Genomic DNA, 8,048 nt, shown 5'->3' with positions numbered 1-8,048 from the left:
GATAACAAAGTCCAGAAATTCTGCTGACTTCTCGTAGCCTCGAGTTTATTGTGTGGCTAGAAATAAAAGTTCTGTGCAGGTAAATTTTTCGTTCATATAAATAATGTAAATGTAACCTCAAAGATGCAACACCAGTTTTGACCTTTTCATAACATAGTCTCAAACTCCATGGAACCACCGGTGGTTCCAAAACACTTCATAACTGCCATATTTCATGAGCTACACTCAAGACGTGGGTGTCCTAGGAGCACTGTTACTGTCTTCTTTCCAGTCAAATAGATGGGTAATGTCATTTTAAACCCCTATAATAGAAGAAGCTGACCTCACTTTTTTTTCTACTGAAAGTCGACCCATTTTTCCACAAACTATAAACAGATGGCATCTCTTCAGTGATATATGCTCTAAAAATTATTTTTATAAAATAACACAAAGATTGTCTAAGATTTTTGGCTTTCAACAGTAAATTTTAAGTATATAGCAATATGTGTGTTGATCATAAAACACATGTTCTATTAATTTGAGGGGGGCTTTTGCTATCTATCTATCTATCTATCTATCTATCTATCTATCTATCTATCTATCTATCTATCTATCTATCTATCCATCCATCTATCTATCTATCTATCTATATGAAAAAAAAATGCATTTATTTCATGCAGTTACTGAATAATTTGCCTTACAATTTGGTCATGTAAATTCAGATGGAGAAACTAAAATATACTCTGGAGAATAAGAGGTTAATATTTTAAAACAGAACAATTAAATAAAAAGCTTGGAGATAAGATGGGATGTGTGGAGTCAGTACAATTTAGAAAACATAATTTCAATGGATTATGGCACAATTATGTTCCCTGACAAAATGCACTGAGATGTACCCTTGAGGGTCCCACCCCAGTGACAAGAAGGATGCTGCCCCAGTGACAGTTTCATATCTTCTGACGTTTTCTGACAGTGTAGAAATAGACCAATGAACCCTGGAAATGTGAATTGTGGTCTGATTAATGACCCTTTCAGATTGTTTATGGAAATAATAGACGTTGTGTTCTTAGGACTAATGCAGAAAAGGACCAGTGGGATTGTTACCAGTGTAAAGTGCAAAAGCCAAGATCTGTCATGGCATAGGGGTTTATCAGGGTTTATTTATGAAGGCACCAATAACACTAAAAATACATACACATTTTGGAGCAACATGCACTGCCTTGTAAATGACAGTTTTTCAGGGATGTTCATGCTTATATCAACATGACAACAAGTCACATTCTGCATGTGTTGCAACAGTATGGCTGCGTTGTCACAGAGCATGGGAGTTAGACTGGCTAGTCTGAACTTTATATTTAATTAAAAGCCAGAAAATATGGAATGGAAGCTCCACATGATTCTGTAGCTGAAGACTTGTTTAACAAATGAATGGCAAAAAAGTACTGCTTTCAAAAGCGAATCAAATGGTGTTTCATACACAAATGATGAAGTCATATGTGTTAAAACACATATGGCTATTATCAGAAGAAAACCTTGTAGCTCTAAAATGGTAACTTTACAGGAGAAGGAAAAAACCCACTTTACTTTTAATGTAAGTAAATGGAGCCAGAATTTTTTCCAATTCATTTTGGGTAATTTATTTTAATCCATTCATTAGAAAATTTACACACAATGTACAGGACAAGAGGTTTACGTTATGTCAAAATCTGAACAACGGGGATGCAAGGTTTTGTTCCGACAACAGCGATATGCTCCTGTTCTATGTTTTTTACACATGTTCCAGGCATCAAATCTGACATAAGAAAACAAAAAGAGCAACGTTCATAAAGTAAAACAAAAATATATATTTTTTGTGACTTTTTTTCAGTTTGACACAGGAAAACTGAATTTACGAATCAATGAGTCATCGTTTTATTGTTTTTTTCCAACTTATTTGGATGTTTTGTTTTTTTTTTTTTTTTTTTGATGTCCCACCAACAGGTGTTCAGCATATGTGTATTTCCTTGAAGCTTGCTGGGAAAGCATCCCAAGTGGCTCCTCATGAAGCTGCTTGAGAGAATGCCAAGAGTGTGCAAAGCTTCCATCACTGAGACTCCTGGAGAGAAAACTAACAAATGGGTTGTTGTCATGTTAATCCAGCAGTCTTTTATTTACGTTGTTCCTGAGAAAAAATAGTATTCTTAAGACAAATAATTGCTAACATTAGAATTAAACTTTCCGTAGTCCATAATACATCTTTTCAGGGGTAGTTTAATGTACTGCATAATACAGCACAACACTGTATGAGCATTGATTTGTTTATTCATTTAAATGACACTATTTTAATCCCACAAACCCATCCGTGAAGTGAAACATCGCAAACACAGTAGTGAATACACACACACACTAGGGGGCAGTGAGCACAATTGCCCAGAGCGGTGGGCAGCCCTATCCACAGCAACTGGAGAGCAATTGGGGGTTCAATTTTCAATTCAATTCAGAACTTCAATTTTGTTTCTTTTGAGCCATTTCAGAGATGGACTTTCTTGTGTCCTTCAGATTATTATCCTGCTGCATAATCCACCTGCACTTGAGCTTTAGGTCACAAACTGACAGGTGGGCATTCTCCTTCAGGATTTTCTGAAAGTTAGCAGAATTTGTGGTTTCTTCAATTATGACAGTCATCCAGGTCCTGCAGAAGTAAAGCAGCCCCAGTCCATCGCACTACCACCACCATGTTTTACTGTTGGTAGGATGTTCTTTCAGTGGAAACCAGTGCTATTTTACACCAGATGTATTGGGACCCATGTCTTCCAAAAAGTTATACCTCTGATTCATCAGTCCACAGAATATTATCCCTGGAGTGCTGGGGTCATCTAGATGTTTTTGGCAAATACCATGCCATGCCCTGCCATGAATTGATTTTAAACAATGTAGGCCAAAAATGTATCCTAAACTCTTCAGACGTCTGGTTCCTAACACTACCGTTATATTTTTGGATATAACTGGAGGAATACTTCTGCAAAAACCTAGTTTTTTTGGAATGACATAATGTTCAACTGGCTATAGGGTTCATAGAATGTATAGGGTATATTTGTATTGCATTATGTATGCATTAAAAGCAGTACAATAAAGCTTTAATTATCCAAAATCATACTATTCATTTTGAACATGTACACAAAATCCATCGGTCAAATCTGGAAATTGCCATCCAGTCACCACATGTCAGTATGAGGGTGATTAAACACCTCTCACATGAACTCCAAGTTACTGGTTTATTATTATTTTTTCTTAACGTCTCCGCAAAACCGAACCTTGTGCCGTTCCAGGCTTTGGCAGCGGCCTACTCTACCTCCTCCTCCAATTAGTGCCGGTTCACTGCGCGGGTTCCTCTTTGTTTCTCTTAATCGCCATTCCAGAGCACATTCTGATCCCCATTCCCACTGATTGGTTCAGGATGCTGATGGAGGGAAGTGGAGTAAGGGCTGGAGAAAGACACGTTTCTCTGTAAAGGAGTGAAAAACGTCATGGAAGTGATTCCTGGTTGTACTATTCTTAGTCTCCCTTAGAGGCTGTTTCTACATCAGAAGTTCTCTTTGAGGTAGAGGAGGCACGACAACAGGGCCTGAACCTGCTGACCTCTGCTCAACTCAGTGGACAATTGACAATTGCAATAATGCTGCAATTGTCCATTGGAACTTTATCTTACCTTTATCTGATACACCTGTAATACACACGGCCAAAATGAAGTCAGTCGTGATGTTTGGAGTTTTGTTTAGTTTTGCACCAGAGCTATGATGCTAATGTAGCTAACATGTAATCGAGGCTCATATCCCACCAATTAGCACTTTGCAAAATGCAAACACACTTGTATCAAATCTCAAATAGACTTCATGTGGTTTCTGACACTGTATAACTATAAACATATGTTGGTGGAGAATAAGGTTCCATTATTTGTTAACTATTAGTCATATGGTAACACTTTATTTAGATGGTCAACTGAAGATGCTTTGTAGATGCTCAGTACATCTTTTAGTAATATTCAACTAAATATCTATTAACTGCAACTGCATGTGAAGTTGAGTGTGAAAGATTCTATTACCTCTAAGCCTAACCGAGGGTTGACCTTGACCTTAAGGAAAAAAACTACATCTACCCCTACCCCTATCCCTAACCATACTGTTGTTGATAGTCCACAAAGTATCAAGCTTTTTTAATTATTACAGTATCTGTAGAGCATCTATATAGGACCATCCAAATAAAGTATGACCAGCCATATTGCATATGTGATAAATTTCCTTCAGGATCAATAAAGTATCTATCTATCTATCTATCTATCTATCTATCTATCTATCTATCTATCTATCTATCTATCTATCTATCTATCTATCTATCTATCTATCTATCTATCTATCTATCTATCTATCTATCTATCTAAAGTGTAAATCTCAAGAAGCAAGCGTTCAAACGTTATATTAAATATCAGTAATGTATGTAGTTACATGTTAAAAAATATCTGCAATAACAATGTAACTACTGTTGATGTATTCATTGTTACAGTATGTCTATCAACTTTAGATTATACTCATACTTGACCAGCTGTAGCTTGATAGTTGTACTTATTTTCCTGTATTTTTTAATGCATTTTCTGTATATAATTACATATGTGTAATGGGGTTAAGTGCTGTTTTTCTACCAAGACATTTCTGATGTAACAGGAGGCATCACAGAATACACAATAGGTTTAAAGCCAGAATATTGGTTCTGGTTATGGTGTAACAACACAAACATACTAAAGCTATCGTAATATTGGAAAGTTGTCATTTCCCATGTAGATTTGGTGTAAATATTACAATAATGTAGGTAATTACACACCTCCCCTTACAGCCAGAAAAGTCTTGTTGGAAAACGAGCAGTGGCCAGATTTATGAAAGCTTTCATAAGCTTAAGACGTTATTTGAAGAATATATTATATGAAAATATAAAATGTTCATAAGGTACAGTCAGGAGCAGTCATGGGCGAGTGGTTAGGGAACCAGCCCTGTGACCAGAAGGTCACTGGTTTGATGCCCTGAGCCGATAAAGTGAAGTGAAACTGAAGTGCCCTTGAGACCTAACCCCTGACTTTTAAGGGGTTTTAGTCTTGTAGTTCTTTAGTTTAGAACTTTTAGTTCATTGTGGGACTAATAAGGTTCACTTAATCTAATCTTAATCTAATATAAAACCATACATTTAAGAGGATTTTCTTACTTAAGACACTTTCATGAATCTGAACCCACATCATACAAAAGCAATTACCTCCACTCTATTACACATTTAATTTCATCAGCTATATTCCTGAAATTCATCTGTAACAGTAAATACATTGTCAGTAATTACACTGCATTTATTGTTAATACTTACCACACAGTCATTATAAACACAATATGAAGTGGGACAAGGCAAACAGTTTATGCTTCTCCATTCCATTTGTGTCATTTTAAGAAATTAATAGTTCTGCCTTAAAGGTCCAAGCTACAACACCTTCCCTCAGCAGCAATGGATCCAGGCATCAGTATGTATATGAAATAAAAGACCTGCAACAGTACTGAACATACCTGCATTATAACCTGGCTTTGTTTAGGCTTAATGTCTTAGCAACTAGAAATACGCAGAATAACTCATCAGATTGCTAACATGCTAACCGGCTCCCCTATTAATATTTAGTGTTAGGTTTTGGCTTGAGGTATTTATGGAATGATGCACTGTAAAACGAGCAAGTAGAATTGCATAACTGAATGTCTCACAACCACCAAATATCCATGCAGTTGGCAGATCTGTCATAAGTAGTACTAAACCCAAATGTTTAGAATCACTAACTTAAATCTATTAAAGAAGCATGGTGGTTATTTGTAGGGTAAGCATTTCTGCACTAAACAGTACTTTATTAATAAAAACCTCAGGATTGCATGATACTGGCGGCACAGTGGCGTGGTGGGTAGCGCTGTCGCCTCACAGCAAGGAGGGCCTGGGTTCGATTCCCCGGCCGGGCGACCAGGGTCCTCTCTGTGTGGAGTTTGCGTGTTCTCCCTGTGTCTGCGTGGGTTTCCTCCCACAGTCCAAAAGACATGCAGTCAGGCCAATTGTGTAAAATGATCAAATTGTAAGTCGCTCTGGATAAGAGTGTCAGCCAAATGCAATGTAAAATGTACAAAGTGCATAATGCAACAACAACCGGTGACTGAAAGTTCTTGTCTTCTGTCATTGGCTCATGGTTGCTTGAGGTCTTTGGATGACCTTCATGCAGGCTTCATTCTACCCAGTTAGTCCATGTGGGTGTGGTGAGTGGCCCACCACCCAAAAAATATCAGTTTGACAGCACTCCTGTGATCAGAAACCCACCAACAATGAATGGGGCAGAGGATGACTGATAATTTATGCTGCAAGGAATGGACTCAGTGGTCAGTACTGCAAAATTAACAAGTGCATTGAACACCACAACTATCGTGCAAAGTGGCCCTGCATTGTATTCTACGTTAAAGTTACTCACCAAGCTACAGAGGTGATAGGCACTCAATGTTTATTTCTCAAGATGTAAAAGATGATATGTATGCTAAAGGATTGATATTTAACTTTTAGTTCAATAGTTTAAACATCACAAATGTGAGCAAAACTGTGATGAGTTTATTGAGGCATGATGATTGGATCCAATAACTGACACTAGATCTGCACTAAATCTGATTAAACAAAGCTAATTGTGCTATTATTTTAATAAAACATGCATTCAATCAGTGCTTTTTACCTACAGTATGTTTAGAAAGGTGTGTTGTTATATACTGTGATGGAATTTATCAAGAACAATAAATATCATATCACCTGTCCCACAGATAAACATTCTTTGTAGTGTATTTTAGCTCTAATGCCAACAATTTGCTGATGCATGTCTTTTCATTTCATAAAAGCTGTTTAGTCCAAATGATCTTCTGGTAATATCAACAAATATCAACATATTGTTTATCTGCAAAAAGCTGAAAAATATCAACCCCCTAAAATCCCAGGTTGATTACATACTAAGGCGTATTATTCAGTACCTCCAGGGACTTTTCTTAGCTGTTCTTAGATAATAGTAGTGTGTGATAAAACCGGGTCCCCCCTGGCCATTTCAAGGGTATAAAATTAAGATATCTTAATTTTAGCTGACAGACCTAGTTTTAACCACTTTGAATGTGATCACACTGTTGTTCTCTGAAGGCCCCTGTTGAAAACATATGCACACTGTGGCCTTGTGAATTCCAGAATGCTTAATGCAGCAAGATGCCGGGGATCTCAGTGGTGCATTCCTGCTGGCGTGAGGTAGATATTTGTGGGCAGCTTGCGGCTAGCGCTAGCACAGTTAATCCACTCTCCGCTGCCTGAATGTGCAAGGATGAAACCAAACTGTCTGCAGACAGCAGTCATGGCCAAGTGGACAGAGAAGGGTCAGAAGTTCAGAGGCCTTTATACATATATATCGCTTTGTTGAATGTTTTTCAGTTTTTGACATAATTTGAAAATGCCTGTTGTTATGGTATGTAAATTTCATGATGAATGGACTAAAAGAGATGACCCAAAATGACTTGAAACGATGTCTGGTTCCATTGACTTATATTAAAAGTAAAGTATGATTTTACCTTCTTCTGTAAAGTTATAATTTTGGAGATTATAAATTTGGTTTTCTTCTGACAACAGCGATATATATGTATAAAGGCCTCTGAACTTCTGACTCTCTCCACTTGACCATGACTATATATTTGTGGAATTTTCAGTGTTCCTAGCCTTTATAGAATAGAACACTTGAAAAACACATGGTTACAAATTATTTAATTATATTTAAAACTTAACAGCATGTCATTTAAACAATTGTACTTTCTTGTACAATCACTTTGTCAATATTTTTAATAAATTACATAGAATCCCAAACACAACATAAGTGCTTCTCCCCGCAGTCAAATGTAGATATATTTATATTTAATGTTATATTATGATTTCAAAAACATGTTTTCTGACATTTAAACTGTAATAAGTTGAGCAACTACCAAAATCATGACATAAATGACATAAAAACACAAAAT

Source organism: Pygocentrus nattereri, chromosome 14 (genome assembly GCF_015220715.1).
Source record: "Pygocentrus nattereri isolate fPygNat1 chromosome 14, fPygNat1.pri, whole genome shotgun sequence".
NCBI lineage: Eukaryota > Metazoa > Chordata > Actinopteri > Characiformes > Serrasalmidae > Pygocentrus > Pygocentrus nattereri.
This window is presented reverse-complemented; position numbering follows the sequence as displayed.